Genomic DNA, 25,631 nt, shown 5'->3' with positions numbered 1-25,631 from the left:
GGGAGGATTGCAGAATCATTTATCAAAATCACAGATCGGAGTTTTTATTTCATTAATAACACAACATGTGTGACCGAAAAGAACATTCTAAAGATGTCATCCAAGAGAAGGAGTGACTTGTTGAATGGGAGTCTTTACTGGTTGTGCGAAAAGCCAAAACTGTATAAACAGCCTGGTTACACAAAATATCTGTGTATTAACTATCACCAGTAAATCCTGACCAAAAATGTTGATATGACACTTGTTCATTCCCAGATCAGATTGTACTTGATGGCAATGGTTAATCTCTGAAGTAGGGAATTGTATAAATGGTAGGGAATTGTATCTTAAAGAGAACAAATCAGGAGCATATATATTGCCTACAAATGTCATGGACATGAGTGAGTAATATGCCCAGTTATATTACTGCATATTAGAATTAAAGCAACTATGAAGCATGTAGTTATAAATTTGGCTTTTTTAAAGTGGTAATTCATAATGAATATTTGAAAAAAATATAGCTCTGAATGACCAGGTGTGTTGTTAAATGTTTCTTGGAGTGAGCCACAATTTATTGAGTGTGGACTTTAATGAATATGTTATGAAGAGTAGGCAGAGTGCTGGATTTTATTCAAACTTGGAAAGATGGCTATTGATTTGGAATGTTATTATTGTGTCTACTGATTATATGTTTAAAAACAAGGTTTCTCTTTGGAATTAAGAGTCTTACATCGCAGTAATTGTGGGATATGGTGTTGTATCTCATTCTGGACAGTGTGATCCTGCTCTAATCCAGTACTTTACTTATTCTAATCAGGATGTGGAGGTGCCAGTGTTGGACTGGGGTGGACAAAGTCAATCATCACACGACACTGGGTTATAGTCCAACGGGTTTATTTGAATCCGCCAACTTTCGGAGCCCCATTACTTCCTGAGGAAGGAACTGGGCCTCCAAAAGCTTGCGGTTTCAAATAAACCTGTTGGACTATAACCTGGTGTTGTGGGACTTTTTAACTTCATTCTAATCAGAATCAAACTCCCAGTCCCCAACATTTCTTTGTATCTGCACATGGTGTCACACTCCTAACCCTTAGATTCTCAGCCTTCCTTTACTCCCCTTTATAGTTACTGATTTCTCCTACTTCTATCTCTCATTCATGGAGATTTTTGTTGCATTCTCCTTCAGTCTGCTGACCTTCAGCTTTGTCTAGGTCCACGTGAAATAGTCTGAGTAAACATTTTTAAATTTGTTGAAGTTAGGAAAAAGGCAGGTGAAAAATGAGAAGCATTGATTTGAGTGCATATTGTATTCATTTCTCTGTCTAAATTAATCAAGGCACTACTTTTGTGTGAGCTACACAGACCAAGAGGTCCAGGACTAATCCTTGTTGTGCTGAATGCAATTTCATCTCTGATGCAAGTGCAGGAAACATAATTTCTTTTCCATTCAAAACTGTTCAGCAACCTCAGATTATGCCTTATTTTACTATGTTTAATTTTGTCCCTGCCCTTACTTTGTATTGTGTGCTTTATGATGGAGAATATTCAAGGATCTTTCTCAGTCACCCTCTCCATTCAACCTTGAAGAATTGGCCTTGCACGACTTTGAGCAAGATTCATTAAGAGCCTTTCTATTCCCTTCTTTGTGACAGTTCTGTGCATTTATTTCAATGGTGTTTTTTGTTTGTTTATTAGAAACCTGCAGGAATCATACTTGTTGGAATCATACTATTACTTGTTGGAAACTTATCACGTTGGTAGGAAATCACTGCAGTTTGAGTGCATTCTTAAATAATTTGCAAGTGTAGTCACTGTTGTAATGTCAGAAGGACAACATCAGAAGGGCCCACAAGCAGCATCGGGTCATGAATAGACTATTGCACCTATTCTGCTGTTTGAGATCATTGCTGATCTGTGGTCTAACTCTGTGTTCGTGCCATTGATCCAGATCTGTTGAATATCTTTGGGTATCAGAAATCTATCAATCTCAGATCAATTGTTGCATCAGCTGCAATTTGTGGAAGAAAGTTTTATGCTTCCACTCTTTACACATAATAATGTTTCCTAATTTTGCTGCTAGGTTTCACAGATGTCTGTGCTTTCATCACTGCAACCTCACATCTTGTAGCACTGGGCATCTAGCCATGTCAGTTGTACTGCCCAGTTGTACAGCCATGAACTTCTTTGCTTCACGCTTCTTCCAAAGATCAGCTGTTGACCTTAATGGCATCTCCAAAATGGCAGTCCTCTACTGCATGTTGGGTGCAGAGCTGAATAGCACATTCATTTAGTGACCATCAGGACAGGTACATTGGACTGTTCCTCCCAATGTTGGACTGCCTCAGATGCAGGGCATCAATAATTGAACTCAATGGCTGCCCAGGAAGATCCTTTTGCAGGAAAGTCTTCTCTACACTCAATGTCCTATCCTAATGTCAACCATAAAAGAGCTTCCTCCATGTATGAGCTTGCTTTCCTGGCATTGGCCATCCCTCCTCTTAATTAAGGTTGCCTTGGGCTTTAACTGCAAAGGTATGAGGATAGATCCTGGGCTAAAAGAAATGATCACTCATTCCTCTAATGGTGCACCAGACAGAGACAGAGGTGCCAACTGTCATTAAGACTAATATTGAGCAGGTCATCAGTCTCCTGAAAGTCTGAGTCTGTTGCCTTCCATGGTCAGATGCCAAAATCCTCATGTAAGGAGAAACAGCTGCATGAGGTCAAAGAGAAGAAATTGGAGGCAAAGGGAGATGAAGCTGGACAGAGAGGTGCTCCCCAGCTGCACAATGAGGTGGACTCCTTCTACTACTTTCTGGCATGAAGAGCCCTCTCTTCTCACTGCCAGCACCCAAAATTGGCCAGGATACCAGGGGAAGCTCCCCAGCTCCTCTTCAGGATAGTGCCATAGGATTTTGTATGTCCACCTGAGAGTTCTGACAAGATCTCATTTTTAACATCTTTCCTGAAAGTCTGCAGTGCTTCACTCCTTTAGTATTAGGAACCTAGATGGTGTACTTGAGTATGATTGATTTGGGACTTGAGCTTTCAAACTCTGACTCAGAGCTGACTGTATGAGCTTTGATGTACGGTCAGATTCTGTCTTGGCTAATAAATGCACATTGGCAGCTGTAGACCTGTAGATCATAGAGTATGGGCTTTGGTGTAAGGGATAGATTTTCTTCAGACACCAGATTGATTGAAAGGAGAAATCAACGCCTCTGATGACCATTTTTATTTCCTGTTCCACCCTTGCTAGTAATGCTACTACTGTTCCCGTATGTCCAACATATGCAAGAAGTGGAGGGAAGATGTTACCCAGTTTTTGTATGTATTTTACTCTAACATGTTCCCTCTGCATCCTCCTCCAACTTACTGCTGACCGTGGGACCATTGTGCGAGGCATCATAGTGGTTCTTAGGATCGTGGGGAAGAAGCCAGTATGTCTGAAGTCTTACATCCAAATGCTGATTATATACCTGCTGAAGGCCTTGATCTTTGCTGAAACCTTCTGTAAGGCTTTATACAATAACCTTCAATGTTCTCCTCGTTTTAACTCGTCTCCCATCTCTAAGTGTTTCAGTGGCAATCCTGCCAGGAGCTTGTTAGAAAATGGAGATGATCTCTTGTAGGCCATGATCCTGCTGGGAGTCAATTCTCTTCATGCCCAACGAGAAAACAAGGCTGGAGTAGTGCAGCCAGAAGTTGTTTTCCCCTATCAGTGAAGAAGCGAATCCAGTCCTACATGTGTCAGAACTGATGAGCAGCTTGAAATGGCCTTTTACACAGTGTTATTATTAACGTTGGCAAGGCCATCAAATTCCAATTGCCTTTTTTGTCTTTGACATGTCGAATGCATAGCGTGGTACAGTTTTGTCAGCTTCTACCTGGGCTAATAAATACACATTGACTGCAGTTGGTAGCTGTAGACCTGTGAGTCACAGAAATAATTGAGAGCATGTAACAGTGTGCAGAGCTGGAGTCCAGCGAGATTACCGTGCATTACTGTTACTTTGTCACTAAAGGTAGTGGTGGATAAAACCAGTGTATCCATTATAGACTTAGAAATATCAGCTAATGTCAGGGGAGGAGCAGACTCATTCCATTTATAACAGACCCTATCAGGGAGTTACTCCGTTGAATCTCTTTATTGTATTGAACAAGTCACTTGATTTTCTTGCGAAAACTTCTGTATTGTGCTCATAACGTAATTCACTCTTAGTGAGTTTTGATAAGATTTGTAGCTCAGGTTGGGGTTCTAGATGTAGGTTTGCTCGCTGAAAACGAACCTTCCAGCTCAGTGAGCAAACCCATGTCCATAATTCACTATCACAGCCAGTCCTCCAGCTTTTCCTATCTTTCCATCTTCTCTAACTGTCCTGTACAGTACTATTCAAGATCAGGTCCCAATTTATGTCACCATGCAGCCGAGTCTCTGTAACGACCACTAAACTGCACTCATTCATTTATATCTGCACTCTCATCATCCATTTATTTCTAATGCTTTGTGCATTTAGACCCTGAGCCTTTAGTTTATCATTTCATTCTCTGAGCAAATTCTCAACCTATCTATTGGTATATATTGGGAATGTATTTTTAATGAAGCTAGAAGCTGAATTTGTGCCATCACTGCTATGTCTTAATTTAGCTTTCTCACCAACACATGGTTGTGGTGATGCAGTGACTGAACTAATGGTGCTCCCATACTCACGGTGTCCAGCTTAATAACTAAGCAACTGTTGTTCGCAGTAAATTGAATTTCTGATAAAACAACAAGGGGTTGGTGTGGAGCTGGGTTTAAAAAACTGCTTATAAGAATCAATGGTAGCAGTTTAACTTTTTAAAAAAGCTTGTAATGAAATTCCGTCTGTGTGTTAATGGTCCAGTTTAGAAAATTATAATTTCTTGTTTATTAGACACCTGGTTAAAAAAAACACTGAACAAAATTAACTTTTTTTTTGGCTGATGGAAGCATTGACACTGATGACCATGTCTGGATAGGCTTAGCAGCAGTTTAATATTGTCAGATACTGGAGGAAGCACATTTTAGAAGCTGCTTGATGAGAACTGCACGTAATACAGATGCCCAGCATGATCTTTCTCCATTCAATAGCAAGGGCTGTGTGGAATTGATTAACTGATTAATTGAGCAATGGGATGGCTGCCATCTCAGTATCAGCAGACCATTTCAGCCATCAATTCTGTGTTATTTTCTTGTTCCTGCCACTTTATAATTATCGAGCCAGTTAATTTTCTACCTATAATTGAGTAACACAAGGTGTTGTGATCTGAGGTGAACAAGATATTCCTATCTCTGACAGATTTTGTTGTCAACATTATAAATGAGGGAAAGATTTCAGGTGAAGCCTCACAAAGCAAAACATCCAGTTTTCTATCAATCATTTTGTACTGTGGTATGGTCTGGATCATACACTGAGAAATCTTGACCAGAAATTAATTTTTAACAACAGTGACAAAATAACTCAGTGACTGCTCAATGTTGGAATGGTAGTAGGGAAGTGTTGCTGAACAAAGGGACCTAGGGGTGTAAGTGATTGGTTCCTTGAAAGTGTACTCATAGATAGACAGGGTAATGATGAAGGCATTTGGCATGCTTGCCTTCATTGGTTGGTGCATTGAATATAAGAGTTGGGATGTCATGTTGCAGCTGAACAGGACATTAGTGAGGCCACGTTTAGAAGACTGCATACAATTCTGGTCTTCCTGCTATAGAAAAGATGTTGTGAAACTTCCCACCCTCCACTCCGACCTGTCACATTCCCAGCTTTCGCACCAGCCCCACCCCCCCCTTCCCATTTATCTCTAAGGCCCCTTGGGTGCCCCCCCCACCCCATTCCTGATTAAGAGCTCATGCTCAAAACTTTGACTCTCCTGCTCGTCAGATGCTGTCTGACTTGCTGTGCTTTTCCAGCACCACACTCTCGATTCTGATCTGCAGTCCTCACTTTCTCCTTCTAGAAGTTTAGAAAATCATGAGAGGCATGGATTGGGTTAATCACCAAGTTCTTTTTCCCAAGGTAGGTGAGTTCAGAATTAGAGGGTGTAGATTTAGAGGGGAAAGATTTAAATGTGACTTGAGGGCAACATTTTCGCGCAGAGGGTGGTATATGTGTGGAATTAGCTGCCAGAGGAAGTGGTGGCAGCTGCTACAACTGTAACATTTAAAAGGCATATGCATGGATGCATGAATAGGAGGGGTCTGTACCTAACATTTGCCTACCAGCTTTCCTCTTCAAACTAACAGGAATATAACTGCCTCTGTACTCATGTTATATAATTTTTGAAGGTCTCTTACTTTCCAACCATCCCTTTACCGGTGAATAGCCTCTCCCAATCAACGTTTGAATGTTTTCTCCTAATACCATCAAAATTGGCCTTACTCCACTTTAGAATTTTAACTTTTAAATCAATCTATTCTTTTCCATAACTATTTTAAACCTAATAGATCAATGATCACTGGCTCCAAAGTGTCCCCCACTAACAGTTTAGTTATTTGTCCTTCTTTATTTCCCAAGAGAAAGTCAAGTTTTGCTCCTTCTCTATTAGTGTAATTGGATTTTTAATTATACTTATATGTAGTGTCATCTATCTTCTTGAATTTCACAAATATTGATAAGTGGTATTTGAACAAAGTCCAGGGGCTGATATGCTTGTTATCTGAGGAGCGCCTGTAAACATATTCTGTAATACCATTCTAATCAGCTATTACTATCTCTGAAAATATATTAAACTGTCTTATGACTTTGGGAAGCTGAAATTGACTTGAGCTTACTGAGCTCATTGCTGAGGCTGTGCCAGGAGTCCAGAAACTTCAAAACAGTGCTTTTTAGAGAAGTATCACTAGCCTCATGCTTAAGGAAACATATGTTTGGGGTGGGCTGCCAGCATTTCTTGCCAATCCCTGGATGCCCAGAAGGGATAAAGAGTTAACTTCATAGTTCAACGTATAAATTTGAGGACATGCCCTAGAATTTGACCCATATTTCCAACTGGAGCTAAACTAGGAATTTGTATAGATTTTGTTTTTAACCCGAGACACATGGCAGTATGTTGAAAAATAAGCTCAAACCTCCACTTTTCTTTTAATCCCCAGTGAAGCCTTTTGCCCCACTTGTGCCAGACAGAGGGACAGCCCCTTTAAGGTGCCGAATATTAGCCAAACTCGGAGGATTCCTTTATGGTACTCGGGCTGTGAATAAGTTCCAACACTACTGTGGTTGCATTACCTTTGGTTTCAATTTCAGTTACTTCCAGAATTATTGTACTAATTGCTACCAGTTGAATGATGTCGGACAGTGAACCATTTTGCTAAAGCTTAAATATATAGTTCTGGACAGCACCTTTTGATGCATAGGTTGACACCTTAGATGCGTTCTAATTCTAGAAAGTTCTGGCTATTATGAAAGCTGGGAAGCAGTTTCTAAGTCAACAAAATTCAATGTTAGTGAGTTTGTGATACCAGAGAGAGGTTCAGCCTTGCCTGCTGACAGTATGTATTAGAAATATGTATTTTGTGGCCATGGATTTCATTCAAGTTTATAAATGTAGGCAGTACACTGCAATTTGCTGATGTGCACAGTGGTCAGGCAAAGCTCCTCGCTGACAGATAAATTGGAAAAATGAGCCTTGAGGGATTGGAAATGGTCTCTGAGTTCTCCATCATGATTTGAAGCATCAGCAAGGTTAGGTGAGCAGCGTGCTTTGGCTTAATTGCTTTGCATTGTGTCAAGAACTTAAAGTACTTGCAAAAGTACTAAAAAGGAAATTACAACTTGAGATCAGTTATGATCCAAGGGTACAAGCTTCAGTTCCATGAGCAGGCGGAAGGATCTTTAAAAATATTTTTTTCTGATTGTCAGAAGGTTTCAGTGTATTGTCTACACCATCATCAGTCACATTCTTTTTAAGGACAGTGATATGAAGAAGCTGATTGAAACTTTTTCCTTTGTGAAATGGCATGATGACCATATGTAAAGTGTCAGGTTTTGTTCTGGAAATAACAGACGGGGCTGATGATTAATTACATGGATATCCAGTAGCAACTTGCAACTCATGGCCAGCATTATGGCTCAGTGGTCAGCATTGCTGCCTCACCGCATCAATGACCCAGGTTCGATTCCACTCTCAGGTGACTGTCTATGTGGGTTTCCTCCAGATGCTCCAATTTCCTCCCACAGTCCAAAGATGTGCAGGTTAGGTGGATTGGCATGCTAAATTGCCCAGAGTGTCTTCAGATGAGCAATCTGGGTGGATTAGCCATGATAAATACAAGGTTACAAAGTTTGGGTAGTGGATAGTGGGTTGTGTCTGGGTGGGCTGTTCTTCAGAGGGTTGGCGTCAACTCGATGGGCCAAATGGCCTGCTTCCGCTTTGTAGGGATTCTCTGAACACGTGCAGTTCAATGTTGAAATCCAGAAGTCATTGTTCAAAATGAGATGATTCTCTTAAAACATCATCTCACTATCTAGCTTCACATTTAAATACATCAGTCCACAGGGAGTTGCTATATTTACATAAAGAAAGTCAAAACTTGTGAGAAAAATTAGGATTTGTCAATACCAATTTCACTACCTATTTAATAGTGTGGTAAATCTTACTTTTTGCCAATTAATCTCTTTAGCATTGGACTTTGACTTTTAGAAATGTGGAGTTCACTCATTCCATCAGATATTAATATTGTTGACTTTGAAAAGATATCCAATGCTATCTTCTTTACCTCTCAATCTCATTTTTCCTTTGCTGTATTTGTCCAGTTACTCGTCCTGATCACTAAGGAATCTAATTTGCAATAAGTTTTTGTAGAAAGTACCAGAGAATGTCCGTACATGTGATGAATAACTGACAGTATTTGTTTTGTTCAATAACTGACCCATTAGGCTGGTTTTATCGTTGCTCTGTACACCTGTCTACTGCTGAAACGCTAGTGACAACCCTGCTACAGTCATTTCCAGTTGCCCCAACATATTTAGAGCCCTACCAGATTCTTCTTGGTCAGTTTCAGCATTCTCAGTTTCTGTAAGACAGATGTACAGCTTTTGAGAGCTGAGAACCAATTAGAGGATAGAAACTTGTCCATGCTAGTGCCACTATGTGGCAGGTAGCCATAGCCAGTTACTGTACTAGACTCCAAGAGGAGAAATGAAAGTGGAGCCCCAGAAAGTGGGGTACTTTCAGTGGGGTCAGGCAGGCAGGCTCTGGACAGGGGCTGTGGTGTTTTACCTTGGTGCCAACCCTTAAACCAATGAGTCCCTTCATTGAGCACACAGTCCCTGAGCAGAAGGGACCATCCTTCTCTTCCAGGCTGTTGACAAGTTCACCAAGATATATACCTGTCAACTTGTCAAAAGGCAGCATTAGCCCACCATGGCTAATGAGCTGAGATCATTAATTGGCAACTTAAGGACCTCAGTTGGACTCTGGACAGGCTGACTGATCTTGACCCTTCCTGACCTAGACTTAGTTGGCAGGAGTTAGAAAGGTAATCCATTTTTGGCCCCCATTACCACCTCCCTGTCCACTTACAACAGAGAATCCTACTTTAGTGCTTACTGGCTGTTGCAGCTGAATGCCAAACTTCCATGATGGAATAAACCTATTTAAGGAAATTCCAGCTAAACTGAATTTAGAAAAAGTCAGCAGAATCTTCCCACGCATTGATCAATGTGGGCATTAGTGAGACCATTGAGCTTATCCTCACTGCTGATCTCACATGATCTCAAAGTCAGGAACAAAAGGTCCCATTTTCCAACCAAGTGTGGAACAGCAAGAAAGGATTCTCACTAGTGAGCAGTGAGAGGCCTTTCTGCATGCATTAGCCCATATTATCATCTTATTATGAGTTAATCTCGCCCCATTTATATGTAATTTCCCACTCTCCCACTGGCTGGATAGAAACTAGGCAACGGCATTTCCCAACATGAACATCAGAGTGGTTACCTAGCAACTACAGCTCGCAACTTGCTCCATCAAATGGAAGCTAGTATCTGCATATCAGGGCACACTCCATGGGCAACAATTGCACGCACCCACGTCCATGGACCTTGGCCACTGGCATTGACCAACCTCACACAACCTCAAGACACTTTCTGAGCCACTCACAAGATGTTTCTGGACTTCGGTTCAGTACTTCGAAGCACAACAGCTGCTTTTATTGTCGTGCTTCAACAAGGAGGGTGTGTGGGCAGGGGCAGGAGCCCATCTCATGTTTTGGAACAGGCTGCATCTTGGGAAGCCTCGTTTGCTCTCTTGGCATTCACTTGTTCACTTTACACCTGCACGGGTGCTTACTGTATCTCTGTCTTACCTTGGCATTTTACACTTTGCCTCCTCAGCCAGAGTTTAAAGGCTCCCAGTAATTTTGTTTTGAATTCCCTTTTAGCACAGTCAGAAAGTCAGGCAGGTTGTTATGTTGCTCTGCAGCACCTCACTACAAGAATCTCACACCTGTAACATGTGCCTACAACACACTGCATGTGCTTTAGCCAAGTAGCATATCCCACAGTCTAAAGGGAGTCGTTGTCTATCAACTCAAGGAAGACGCTTTTCAGTTAGGCAAATCAAGAGCAGTCTCCAAATATCAGTCCAGATGCTGGGACTCAGCTAAAGGACCACTTGGGGTGGTCAGGTTCAAGAGGTGCACTTGGAGAAATTCACCAAAATTGATATCTAGCCAATTTCTGAAAATTCAGCCTATTGTGTTCCTTCAAAAGCACCAGCCAAAAAGTGAAGCTATTTTTGGGAATGAATCCTCTCGCATGTCCATTGGGGTATCAGCTCTGGACATACTGTGAGGGTAACCAGGGCCTGACCCTGATGGGACAGGGCGAAAGTGAGGACTGCAGATGCTGGAGATCAAAGTCAAGATTAAATTGTTGCTGGAAAAGCACAGCAGGTCAGGCAGCATCCGTGGAGCAGGAAAATCAATGTTTTGGCAGGAGTCCTTCATCAGGAATCAGGCCTGATTCCTGATGAAGGGCTTCTGTCCGAAACGTTAATTTTCTTGCTTCTCAGTTGCTGCCTGAGCTGCTGTGCTTTTCCAGCAACAATTTAATCTTGACCCTAATGGGACAGACTTTGCCTAAAGCCTCTCTTGATTTCAGCACAGGTTGGAAAACTAATTGGATTGGATCTCACAGCCATAATGTCGTCCAGCCATCTTTTTGTCTCTTAATGTAGAGCTCAAATGAGCTGGAATGGAAATGCAATTCTCCCTTCTATTTGTATAGTTTTCTTTACCACCTCTCAGACATTTTCTTATAGCCAAGTGCCAAAGAGGAAAATCAGATGCAACTCACTCTATTTATCCATTCTTCAAGATGAGGAAATATTATACTAATAACTCCCCTCAAAAGCAGCAATATTATCATGAAGATTGACTCTTTGTTTTTCTGGAAGTCCTGTCAACACTGATAGGCCTGGCAGTCATTCTCCCTGTGTGGCAGTTTTTGATTAATTTACTTTTTGTACATGATTAACAATGCACAGTAAACCATTTATTTAATGGTTTCTTTAATCTGCAGATGGCTGCAGGGGAGACTGGCAGCTGCTGAATAATTGCTTCTGCAGAATATGATGGAAGTACTGATTTGTAGCACTGCATTACCTCTTGCTCTCTTTCAGCTGTTGGACTGCACAATGGCTGAAACAGAGAGGCCTGATGTGACGAGTATAATTGCAAGAGGTCACTGCATTGCTTGTATCTTTATAATATAAGAGTGGCCATCCTCTGGCATATGGGGAGTCACAAATGCTTCACATGATCTAGACAGGCCCATGTACAGGAAGTGGCACCTCTCCATTATACATAATCTTTACCTCCTCCTATAGGTATCTCCTAGATTATTTCTCAAACTTGAGTTATGTTTCCCTGTTCTCCGTTCTTCTACTCCCTTTTGCTAATCCATGGCTCTCATCTCTTGCCCGTCCTCTTCGATATTTAACCAGTTTCTGTATTTTCCCGTAGACTTTCTTGCTCATTCCACTATCCAGTTATCTGACTCTTCTGGCTGGTACATCACCCAGGAAACTGCTGCAGCCAGACAGTCCCTGGTGACATTGCCTTTCTTTTGTTCACTGTGATCGGTACATGCATCAGCTTCTACCCCTCAAATTATCTGATCCTCCCACTCTGGGCTCTAACTTGGGTTTGCAATGTACAAAGCAGCTCATCATCTCCCAAGTTCTCAGCATTTGGAAATTCATGGTGTATCCCTTTTGTGTGTGAGACATGTGTTTTTCAGCTCTGATTCCCATGTTTTTTCATTAGACTCTTCACATCTATAATTAGAGTCCTTCTATTTGATATTTTTCCCACACTATTCTATTCCCTATGTCTCTGTCCTTATATACATTCAACTTAACCTCCTTGCTCTAGAACTCTAAGCCCCTATTAATGAAGCCTAGAATACTGCATGCTTTATTAACTGCTCTCAATCTGACCTACCATCTTTTAATGACTTATGCACATGTACACCTACACCCCCTCTGAGGTTGTCCTTTTTTTTGTACTGTGTCTCCATGTATTTTCTATCAAAATGCATTGCTTAACATTTATCAGCGTTGAATTTGATCTGTTACCTATCAGACCACTCTACCAACCTGCTGCTCTTTTGAAATTGTCCTCCTTGCAGTTTACAATGCTTCTAAGTTCCATATCATCTACAAATATTGATGCTGTCTCCTGTACTCCAAAGTCGAGACCATTAATACATATCAGGAAAAGCAAGGACTCCACTAACGACCCCTGGGAAAGTCCAATACAAAACTTTCCCCAGTCTGAAAAATATCATTTAACCATTATTCTCTGTAATCTATCACTCAACCAATTTTGTATCCAGTCTGCGGTTTATACTTGCAGTTTCTTTTTAATTAACTTTTAGGATGAGTGTATTACTGGCAAGATCAGCATTTATTGCCCGATCCTAACAGTTTTAAGCAGGTGGTGGTAGTTAACTACATTGAGTGACTTGCCAATTCAGAGGACTGTGAAGGGACAATTGCATTAGTGTGGGTGTGGATCACAGCCAGTTCAGGATAGCAGACTTCCATCTCTATAGGATGATAGAGAGTACCAAAAATGACTTACTCTTCTGATTTCCAATCAGAACATGCACAGGCTAATAAGGGAATTAATTATTTTTTCTACACAAGTCATCAAAAATGTAGCCGGACTATGAAGTAAGGACTTAACATTTCATGGGCAACACTAACGTAACTCCATCGGAGTAATCTGCATAATTAATGGCTAAATGACAGAATGAAAAACTGAAATTGCGAAGACAATTCTGTTGTGTCTTAGTAATTCACAGTCAACAGTTTTTTTTCTGTGCAATTTGACAGTGGAGATTAGTGTCTGGAATTAATATAAATTGGTGAGATTAATTTCTCTTGAGAAGATACAAATTAACAGTATTAGTCAGCAAGCTTATCGAGGAGATGAATTTTATATGGCTGCAGTTAGCAATATTTCCAAAACTTACGTGACCTTGCCTCCCACTGAGAGATCATTTAACATTTGTCTATAGAGGTGACATAACCTCTTCCCTCTTGGATCTCATGTTTCCAGGTAAACTCTCTTGTTGCTGTGCTAGCTATATCTGAATTAATTAGCAGCATGATGGCTCAGTGGTTAGCACTGCTGTCTCACAGCGCCAGGGACCCAGGTTCGATTCCCACCTCGGGCAACTGTGTGGAGTTTGCACATTCTCCCCATGTCTGCGTGAGTTTCCTCCAGGTGCACCGGTTTCCTCCCACAGTCCAAAGATGTGCAGGTTAAGTGAATTGGCCAGGCTAAATTACCCATAGTGTTAGGTGCATTAGTCAGGGGTAAATATGGGGTAGGGGAATGGGTCGGGGTGGGTTACTTTTCAGAGAGTCAATGTGGACTTGTTGGGCCAAATGGCCTCTTTCCATACTGTAGGGAATCTAATCTAAATCTCATCTCCCCTAGGGAGGCTTGTGCATCCAAATAACACAGTTGAATCTGGCTGTTTAAATTGCAAGAGTTTAATTAATGAAACAGTTAATCCTGGCCTCTGACTCTTTCTGTTTATCTCGTTCTCTATGTGTGACTCTCAATCTACTTCTAAATCTGCCTGTCTCTCTCTGTCCCATCAAGAGAATAAGCATTGACTTTTAAGGCTTTTTGTTTCACCAATTTTCTTTAATGACACCTAAAATGAGGACGTTAGTTATAGTGCATTTCAGGTAGTGCCATGAAGGAAGATAGCAAGTCTGTCAATTCAGATGAAATGCATGTCTATACTAATTACATCTTTTGTGAAATGTCAGCGTAAGTTTAAGCTCCAAGGTTTTGCTCAAATGATTGAATGAATTAATGCAACAGAAAGCTGAATGAAGAAATTGCTAGCCTGGCGCCAAGTCCCACTGTGTCGCATTCTGTACCACACAGCGATCTCATCAGCATCCAAACAGCAATCAATGCAATCTTGGCCAAAGACTTTGCTATCTTTACAAATGTTAGAATTGATACAAGTTTTGTATTGATGCAAATGAAATCAGAAAATCCTGAAAGGACACAACAGATTATAGAATTTGGAAGATGTTATCGCCCTTAACATAACTGAGCAAAAGGAAGACGTGAGAGAGCACAGTAGGTATATGTCAGGTCAGGGATTCAAAGTGCTGGAAAATTGAGGCAGTTACTGGGATAAGTAGTTGACAAATTGGCTTTTTAAAAAGCTAAGGAACTGTCCAAATTGGTGAATGATAAGTAATGATTGTCTTAGTGTGAGAAAATGAAAACAGCTAAGTACAGCGTAGAAAATGCATTCACCTACCTCCCTTCACACAAACAACTTGAATACCTATCCTTATTGCTTCTGAAGCTTGTGTTTGGTTTGATTGGAATGAGGTAAGATGTCAAACACGGTAAGTTAATGTGTGGGAGAGGGAGAGTTGAATTTCCGAGTCACACAGGTGATGATTAAATGTGGCAACAGGACAGAGCTGTTGCAGAAAGTGGTCACCCAATCCAATTTTGGTCTTGCCAACAGTACTTTTATTGTAATAATGTGTCCCAGCACTCTTCACAGGAGCCTTTTAGAGCAAAATCTGACACCAAGTCACGTAAGGCAATGGTGACCCAGGTAAACCTGATTTTATCATCATGATGGGAGAAATTTGTTTTACATCTTGATCAATGTTTCCTTTGGATTTCTTGGTCAGGAGCCTCTTGTTGATTAGATCAGAGGATCAATGCAAGAAAGCCCAGCAATGGGATAGATCAGTGTGGAAAACACATGCCTTTTTCAGTGTAATGACTGTATTCTTTAGTTTACAAATCCTGCTTCCCTCCCTATTCTCCAAATTCCATGAATTCATGAGTGACCTAAGGCAAATTCCTCTCTGTTTGGACTATACTCCATTACTGAGCATCTGGATAGAAAATTGCAAAGATTTCAAACGCTCTAAGTGAAATTATTTCTCCTCACCTTAGTCTTCAAGCCAAGGTAAACAACCTTTCAGCATTGGCCTTGTGAAAGACTGAAGCAACTGGAAAAATTTCAGAGATCACCTCTTATTCTTCTAAATTCCAGGGCAATATTGGTTTATTCTACTTAATATTTAATGTCACATGATTAGATTTAGCAATCAGCTTTTTTTCTCATTCCCCATGGTAACACAGTTGACAGTATCCTGTGACATTATAGAGAAGTACTGCGCCAAATCCAGGAAAACCTGAAACAAGAGCACCATCTAGAGTGAAACTTTATCCCTACAGCAAATGCAATACAAATACCTCTGGCACACTTCAACTTAATCATTTACTCTCTCACAAAAAAATAACCTTTTGAGAAATGTGTTGAAATATAACACCTTCAGATATTACTTGGAAAACTATGACGTCAGTGGCAATTATGGTATGATCTGGAACATGCGTGAGGCACTCTACTCATTAAACTAATCTCAGGGTGCTTCACAGACCATCCCTTGTAATGTATTCTTGACACTAACTGCGTCAAGGTATTCCCATGCTAGCAAAGAATTCCACACTGCTTCCTGCAAAGGACTAAATTAGTTTTGGATCTACTCAGAACATATATAGCAACCCAGGCAAAAGAGAGGACTGCAGATGTTGGAAATCAGAGTCTAGATTAGAGTGGTGCTGGAAAAACACAGCAGGTCAGGCAGCATCCGAGGACTAGGAAAATCGATGTTTCGGGTGAAAGCCCTTCAACATATATAGCAACCCCCCATTCTGAAGTACGTTAAAGGTCATCAGCGCAGAAGTCCATGACCGATTTAGACTTTGAATTGTAATCTCTTTCTCTCTCTATCTCCTTCTCTCTTGTCTCTAGATTCTGCCTCCTCTGTTGTACAGCTCCAAGTAAAGAGTCTACACAAATGTTAAAATGACCTGTTCTCAGAAAATGGGCTATATTAGCAACAGGCCAAATGCCTGTAACCTTGGAGGATCACTCAATCCATTCTTCCTGTGCTGGTTCTTTGAAAGGAGTATCAAATTAGTCCACTTCTCCCATACTCTCTTCATAACACTGCATTTCTTTCTGTCTCTATCTCAATTGGAATTGGCCCACAGCCTGGAACCCACACTGTGTGTATTTAAAGCATTGATATCAAGTTCTTCTTGTCAGCTATTTTGATGGAAATGTGAACCCATTAAATTTGAAATAAGTTACCAGCCCTGTTAAACAGCACGTAGAGGAATTTGATATACATGCTTTTAAGGTTTGTAAGTTGTCACACACGGTAATTTTCAGGCCTACAATTAAAAACATTATCATATCAGGAATAGTCGCAGGATTAGGTGAAACATCCTGTCAAGCTTGCTGTGCCATTCTCAACCACAAAGACATTTTCCTTCCTGATCTCCATATTAGATTCAGTTCCAAAATCTTTTCACTTCGACAGAAACAAAATTATATTGGTAATATTTGGAACAATGCTGTTATTGTGAGAAGGTGCACAGATCTATCATTTTATCAAACAAGGTTTGGGAAATTCTCCAGACAAGGAGTCCTCATTCCATTGAGAAGCTGTCTGGTTAACCTTATTTCAATTTGCTTGCTTTCTTTGAACAGCATTTTGGAACAAATATAACTAGACTAGTGATGTGGCTTCTGGATAAAACATCATTGCCAGTATGATATGGTTGGAGCATTCCCTAATGTTAGCCCATGTTACACAAAAACCTAATGTCTTTTTGAGACAGATGTCTTGAGAATTAGTCATACAATATTATCCAATTATATTGTTGTAATCTCAGACATGCACATGGTCTGGATTCTGTGTTTATTGATTAATAGTAACTGCAAGCAGACTATTCAGGTTTGGTGTTTACCTTTATAGTGTAACATTATAGGTTGTGATGCCTTCTGATTAGCTTAAGAGTTTGGACTGGGATCTACACAAGACCAATGCATCTGGAGTGATGGAAGGCAGAGGTTTGCCTTTAAGTATTACATCAGAAGAATTTGCTGTTGGTATTTGTTTTGTGGACTGTAACATGCTTTCAACCTTACTGCATCTCAGCCAAGTACAGTACTCAATAGAGATTTACAGGTGAAGAAATTCCACTGCTCCTGCTTACTTGGGAAAGTTTCTTTCCTTTGAAAGGGAAACAGGACATCCCAGTAAAGCAGAATGTTCATGAGGGAAGTTAGAAAATCTGCCCAAGCAGAACTTTCCAGCCTTTGCTTCTGTGGCTTGCAGTGGAGTTCCAATTATACATCGCCTTCCTTGTAAAACAAAAGTACTCTGTGCAGGGCATTGATACTTGATTAGGAACTTAGTTGATGATGATAAAATTCAGGCTGGATTTCTTTTCCACAGGAATGGAGTCAGCAAGTATCTTTAAAAGTGGCAGGCAAAGTCCAATACTGGGATTTCTGCCTGCATTCCTAGCAGTTTTGATCAGTCTGGGATAAGGGGATGGGTTGCAAGCCCACATTCTGCTATATTCACGTTGTCATCTCCTGTATGGAAGATGGCATTTCAGATGGCTCAGTGGTTAGCACTGCTGCCTCACAGCACCAGGGAGCCAGGTTCAATTCCAGCCTCAGGCGACTGCCTGTGTGGAGTTTTCACATTCTCCCTGTGTCTGCGTGAATTTCCTTTGAGTACTGTGGTTTCCTCCCACAGTGCAAAGATGGGCAGGTTAGGTGGATTGGCCATGCTAAATTGCCCATAGTTTTCAGGAATGTGTAGGTTCGGTGGATTAACCATTGAGGTTACAGGGATAGGGTAGAGTAGTGAGTCTGGGTGGGATGCTATTCAGAGAGTTGGTGTGGACTTGTTGGGCTGAATGGCCTGTTTTTGCACAGTAGGATTCTGTGGAATCGAGCAGAGTTTTGAAGGCCTAGAATTATTGTGAATCATGGGGAAGCTATGATTTGGAGTCAAGAACAGTATGAAAGACATGCATAAAAGGTGTTGCTAAGTTCACATTTTAATCGAATGCTATATATGTTCTAAATGTTTTTAATACTGTGATTAATGGTAAGGGTCAGTTTAAAAGTGTAAGTGACCATTAAGTTGAACACCATTATGAAAACGGAAGAAGTCTTCAAATGCATGCAAGTGCATTATTCACTGGATAAAATGTCAATCTGTGCACATGCTCTTTTCCATATATTCCAAGAATTTCAGATCAGCCCTTATGCTGTTTTATTTTCATTCACTGGTGGGATGTGGGCATTGCAGGCTGGTCAGCATTTATTGCCCATCCCTAATTTCCCTTGAGGACATGGTGGTGAGCTGCCTTCTTGATCCACTGCATTCTATGTGCTGCAGGTAGACCCACAATATCCTTAGGGAGAGAATTCCAGGATTTGTAACCCAGCAACAGTGAAGGAACAGCTATATATTTCCAAGTCAGAATGATGAGTGGCTTTGAGGGGAACTAGCAATTGGTGATGGTATTTCCATGTATCTGCTGCCTTTGCCCTCCTAGATGGAAGTGGTCGTGGGTTTGGAAGATGCTGTCGAAGGATCTTTGTTGAATTTCTGCAATGCACCTTGCTACTACTGGGTGTCAGTGGTGGAGGGTATGGATGCTTGAGGATGTGGTGCCAAACAAATGGGTTGCTTTGTTCTTGATTGTGTCAAGCATCTGGACTTCTGTTGAAGCTGCACCCCTGACTTCAGCCTTGTAAATGGTGGACAGGCTTTGAGAGTCAGGAGGTGAATTAGTCACTGCTGTATTCCTAACCTCAGAGCTGCTCTTGGAGCCACTATATTTATGTAGGGAGTCAGTTGAGTTTGTGGTCAGTGTTAACCCTAAGGCTGCTGATAATGGTGGATCCAGTGATGGTAACACCATTGAATGTCAAGGGATGGTCATTAGATTATCTCTTCTTGGTATGGTTATAGGCTGACATTTGTGTGCTGTTATTGTTATTTGCCACTTGTCTGCCCTAGGTTGCATATTGTCCAGATTTCATTGCATTTGAACATGGACTGCTTCAGTATCTGAAGAGTCGTGAATAGTGCTAAACGTTATGCAATCATCAGCGAACATCCCCACTTCTGACCTTATGATGGAAGGAAGGTCATTGCTGAAGCTGTTTGGACCTAGGACACTACCCTGAGGAAGTCCTGCAGAGATGTCCTGCAGTTGAGATGACTGACCTCCAACAACCATGACCATCTTCCTCTGTGCTAGTTATGTCTCCAACTGGTGGAGGGTTTGCCCCCATGACCAATTGATTCCAGTTTTACTAGGGGCTCCTTGATGCTACACGCAGTTATAGAGTCATAGAGATGGACAGCACGTAAACAGACCCTTCGATCCAACTTGTCCATGCCGACCAGATATCCTAACCTAATCTAGTCCCATATGCTAGCACTTCGCCCATAGCACTCTAAACCCTTTCTGTTCATATACCCATCCAGATGCAGGCTTGATGTCAAGGGATGTCACTTTCATCTCAATTCTGGAATTCATCTCTTTTGTCATTGTTTAAACCAAGGCTATATTGAGGGCAGGAGCTGAGTGGCCCTGGCAGAACACAAACTGGGCGTCACTGAGCAGGTGCTGCTTGATAGCATTTAACACCTTTCATCACCTTACTAATGATTGAGAGTAGTCTGACGGGTTAGTAAGTGGCTGGTGTTAATATGTTCTGATTTTGTGCACAGGACATATCTGGGCAACTTTACTCATTGTCGGGTCAATATCAGTGTTGGAATTGTACTGGAACAGCTTGGCTAGGAGAGCAGCGTGTTCTGGAGAACAAGTCTTCAGAATCATTACCAGAATGTTGTTTGGGCCCATCGCCTTTTTAGTATCTATTGCCTCCAACTGTTTCTTGGTATCACATGGAGTGAATCGGATTGGCTGAAGACGAGCATCTATAATGCTGCGGATCACTGGAGGAGGCCGAGATGGATCATCTGCTCAGCACTTCTGGCTGAAGATTGCTGCAAATGCTTCAGCCTTGTGTTTTGTACTGATGTGCTGGGCTCTTCCATCGTTGAGGTTATTTGTGGAACTTCCTCCTCCAGTGAGTTCACAACTGGGTGTGATAGGACTACAAATCTTAGATCTGATCTTTCGGTTGTGGACTGGCTTAGCTGTATCACTTGCTGCTTATGCTGTTTGGCATGTGCATAGTCCTGTTTGATAGTTTCACCAGGTTGATACCTCATTTTTAAATATGCCTGACGCTGCTCCTGGCATGCCGTTCTGCACTCACCATTGAATCAGGGTTGATCCCTGACTTGATGGGAAAGGTTGAGTGGGGGTTATGCTTGACCATGAGGCTACAGATTGTGCTGGAGTACAATTCTGCTGCTGTTGATGGCCACAGTGCCTCATGGATGCTTAATTTTGAGTTGCCTGATCTGTTCATAGTCTGCCTCTCTTAGCACATGATAGTGCGCTACACAACACAATGGAGGTTATTCTCAATGTAAAAGTGGAACTTCATCTCCACCTGAACTGTGTGGTGTTGCTCTTACTGATCTTTGTCATGGATCGATGTATCTGCAACCGGCAGATTGATAAGGATGAGACTGAGTATGTTTTTCCCTCTTGTTGGTTTCCTCACCACCTGCCGCAGATCCAGATAACCAGCTATGTCCTTTAGGACCCAACCAGCTCAAACAGCAGTACTGCTGCTGAGCCAATCTTGGTGATGAACATTGAATTCCTCCACTAGTGTATGTTTTGTGCCCTTGCCCCCCTCTGTGCTTCCTCCATGTGCTTTTCAACATGGCGGAGTACCAATTCATCAGCCAAGGCAGGACAGTATATAGTAATAAGCTGAAGGTTTCTCTGTCCATGTTTAATCCAAAGCAATGAGACTTCATTGGGCGCAAAATCAATGTTGAGGACTTCAAAGACGATTGCATCCCTAACTAGTTGAAAAGGCTTTAGTATATTCTACTATGGAAATTTTGTTGATGCAGTTGATTAATTGAATCACATTATGAATATTGGGCTGAGTTCCAAGACACTAATGGAATTAGCTCAGCAGGGGTCACTGGTACAGCTGGCAAGGTGTTTGAGAGTTCAATTTGATGGCAGATTTACAAGCAGTCAAAAGGATTTTAACTGGTCTTTCAGGTACAGTTTGTATACTTTGATAAATTTTTAAGTAGTTAAGAGAATTGTGGTTTTTAAGTTGTTTTTGGAGTAGGTTTGCTAATTCTGATTGAATTAATGAGCTTCCCAAAGTCATCCCAGTGTAATTCTAGACTTCCTGAGTATATAAAACAAATAGTGGGGGTATGTGTGTATGGAGTTGAGTGTGCCATGGGGAGATTAGATTAGTAAGGGATTTGAGGGGATTTAGGCAGGATGGAGCTGAGAGGTGAGGGTAAGTGAGCATCTCCAGAATGAGGCCAATGATTCAGCAAACTCTATCAGGTCTCTGAAGCACGGAGTGTGACAAGGGCACAAAACGTACTCTAGTGAAGGATTTTAATGTTCACCACCAAGATTGGCTTGGCAACAGTACTGCTGTTTACGCTGGTTAGGTCCTAAAGGACGTAGCTGGTGGACTGGATCAGCGGCAGGTGGTGGGGAAACCAACAAGAGGGAAAAACATACTCAACCTCATCCTTACCAATCTTCCAGTTGCAGATGCATACATCCATGACAAAAATCAGTAAGAGCGATTAACCGCACAGTTCTTGTAGAGAGAATAACCTCCATTGTGTTGTGTAGCGCACTATCATGTGCTAAATGGGACAGACAGATCAGGCAGTTCAAGATGAGGCATCCATGAGGCACTGTGGCCATCAACAGCAGCAGAATTGTACTCCAGTACAATGTGTAACCTCATGGTCAAGCATAACCCCCACTCTAACCTTCATCAAGCCAGGGGATCAACCCTGGTTCAGTGTGATAGACTGACATCAACCCTCCTCCATCTTCACCAGTGCCAAGGCTGCTGGCCATTCCTGCCCCTCCATCATGAAAATATGCAGGTAGGTACTACTGGTCAGCTGGATGGACTGTGACTCCCCGATTCAGGTGTCCAGCATGGAAACCCGGCTGCTGCACACTCAACGTAACAAATTGAGAGTATTGAGGCAGCTTTCTTGGGTTTTACATGAGGTGGTGGTGAGGACAGTGAAAGGTTCTTGTAAATCAGCATCCTGTCTCAACCTGTAACTGAACCAGTTGACAGTCTGAAGAGACTTGTTAATTCTAAATGGTGCAAAGAAACCAACGATGTGATGAGCTGAGGGAAAATGGTTCTCCCCCATTACGCTAATTGCAAACAAAGCAGTTCCATGACCCTAAGGAATGTTCAGGAGTCTGCGTGACACTAATTACAGTACACACACAAGAGCTGTCATTATGCCTCATAATTGTATCGACAGGTTTGGGGTGGGGGAGTGCACCTACACGTTTTCGTCACAGAAATAATTGCTGCATTCCTGTGCCGTGCGAGCTTGTATTAATACGCCCATCAAGAAATGATCTTTTATAGTCACAATGTGTCAAAAACAAAGTTACTTGCTGTCCTACTTTCATCACAGCTGTGTGAACAGGATATAATATTCCTGTCTACTCGACAACTCAGTTTTTTTTTCAAAATCAGGGAGAATCAACATAATTCTTGAAATACAATCCAGCAGTGACATTTCCAGCATGCCTGGAACTGCCCATCATCTTCAATGGGGGCAGCTACAATTTTAATGATAGACGATGTGTTGATCACAACAGTTAATGCGCAGCTATCGCCCACGATTTGCTGCCTCCAAAACATTTCTTATTCATTTATCTGTGAGCTTAAATGACTTCTAATTTCCAAGAGAGCCCATCTGGGTTGCGGTTAATCTGTAATTTTGCATGAACCTGGAATTTTACAACTCAAGGTGCACTTAAAGTAAAATTTATTAACTGGATGATTGCATTGCATCTTGTTATACATACTTCCCTCTGTCAAAGAATGAGCCCTGTATGTTGTGAGTTACTGAATACTTCAAGAAAATGAGTTTTTAAACGATCTTTTCTAAAAAAAAATCATCCTTTGACTCCTTAGACTGAGCAAAATAGCCACAAAGAATTCAGGATTTATTACGCTTTTCAGTCCCCTTGGCAATACAGACTTCCTTAGACTGTTGATAGCAATTTGTTTCAGTTTTCTGCCTTCCTAGACCACTAGAGGGCAGTCATTTAGCCGGATTGAAGTGAAACTGAATTCTCCGACATAGCACCTTGTACAGCAACCCAAGAGAGTGTTTTTAATTTGTAAGCAGTATATCTCACATGTTAATCTTCGTGGTAAATGTTGTTTTATTAAGACAGGAGCATTAAACCATATCATGCACAATGCATCTCGCTGCCGTTAGCCTATGTGACTTAATTGTAATACTGTCACCAAACTGAAGCTCAAATCATTCGTACTAAGGTTGGACCCATTTGATTAAAATTATTGTTGAGCAAATTGAGGTAAAAATTGACTTGGAGCTTAGTTTTTATTTAGTGTGGGGTGACTTGCAGATTGTTAATGGATTATAAATTTAAAGTGCAGTTCACAAATGACAACTTTAAGTTGCTGGCTTTGTTTCCCCTTTTTAATTGCTTTTTTGGCAACTGCAACACAGCGGGACATGTGATCTGCACCAATGCAGCCATGTTTAATCAATCACTCAAGGTTCCAGTCATAGAGTCACAGAGATGTACAGCATGGAAACAGACCCCTCAGTCCAACCCGTCCATGCCGACCAGATATTCCAACCCAATCTAGTCCCACCTGCCAGCACCTAGCCCATATCCCTCCAAACCCTTCCTATTCATATACCCATCCAAATGCCTCTAAAATGTTGCAATTGTACCAGCCTGCACCACATCCTCTGGCAACTCATTCCATACACGTACCACCCTCTGCCCCTAAGTCTCTTTTATATCTTTCCCCTCTCACCCTAAACCTATGCCCTCTAATTCTAGACTCCCTAACCCCAGGGAAAAGACTTTGTCTATTTATGTTGGAATTGATCCTCTGAAATAATAAGAATGTTATCCTGTGTGCCACATATAGCACATTCAAAACTATGGACTTATGGTAATTGAATATTAGAAATGGGTGGTTAAGATATAGATCTTTGCTGTACACCAATTTCTGGATGTGTTTGATTTCTATCTCCTGTTGCTTTCAAGTCCAGAAAGAGCTTGGCAATCCAACCACAACCATTCCATTTTGCTGGAATCTCCTATCTAGCATCACATGTAGAGTGGGTTTGCAGTGTTGAAGGGCATATTTGGAGATGTTGGTGGAGCATAGCTCCTTAATTCAGTGTGATCTGGACCTACAGTTGGACGAACCTGTGGTTGGATCGTTGGGTTTAAAATGCAGTGCAGGAGAATACTGTCACTTACCATGGCTGCCAGTAGGCAGAATTGGAGGCGATCAATACTGAATAGTGTACCTGCAACAAGGAGAGAGTATCCAGCATGTAGCAGAAGAGGAGGAGAAAAGTCACATGGTGGTTTGCAATTGTGGCTCAGCGGTTAGCACTGCTACCTCACAGCGCCTGGGAGCTAGGTTCAATTCCAGCCTCAGGCAACTGTCTTTGTGGATTTTGCACATAATCCCCGTGTCTGCATGGGTTTCCTCCGGATGCTCTGGTTTCTTCCCACAATCCAAATCTAACCCTAACCCTAACCCTATCACATGTCAGGTGAATTGGCATGCTAAACTTGCCATTACGTTAGGTGTGTTAGTCAGAGGGAAATGGGTATGAATGGGTTACTCTTCGGAGGGTCGGTGTGGACTTGTTGGGCCGTAGGGCCTGTTTCCACACTGTAGGGAATCTAATCTAAAAAGAAACGAGATCACAAAGTCATTGGACAGTTCAGCCATTGGGCTATCTCAGTAAGAAGAGAAATGCTGCAGAGACAGGTATGAGTATCAATCAAAGAGAAACATGGAAAGGTTTTATGGATGGGGGAAGCCCAAAGAGAATAAGAGTCATGCGTATGGAAGTATGCTTCCATCAATGTCGAAACCTTCTAGGGAAAAAGGTTCTTAAGAGGTTGAGAGGAATCCAGATTCTACTGTGAGGGTAAGGAGGTCACAGAATTCCAAACCACTGAGCAGGCAAGATCTGCCACCATTTAGGGTCGCAATATGAAGAGAGTAGGGGCAAAGAATGTGATAGAAGAAATTAACCTGACATGCCTAACCCTTTTT

At 41.6% G+C, this 25,631-nt stretch overlaps 1 protein-coding gene across 13 annotated transcripts in view; it reads left to right on the top strand.

Annotated features, from left to right (window-relative positions):
- The window catches only part of LOC140458187 (calcium-dependent secretion activator 2-like), a 746,655-nt gene that overhangs the window by 400,351 nt on the left and 320,673 nt on the right, over positions 1-25,631 (top strand). The window lies entirely within an intron of this gene.

This window comes from Chiloscyllium punctatum, chromosome 32, assembly GCF_047496795.1.
Source record: "Chiloscyllium punctatum isolate Juve2018m chromosome 32, sChiPun1.3, whole genome shotgun sequence".
NCBI classification, from domain to species: Eukaryota; Metazoa; Chordata; class Chondrichthyes; order Orectolobiformes; family Hemiscylliidae; genus Chiloscyllium; species Chiloscyllium punctatum.
This window is presented reverse-complemented; position numbering and strand designations above follow the sequence as displayed.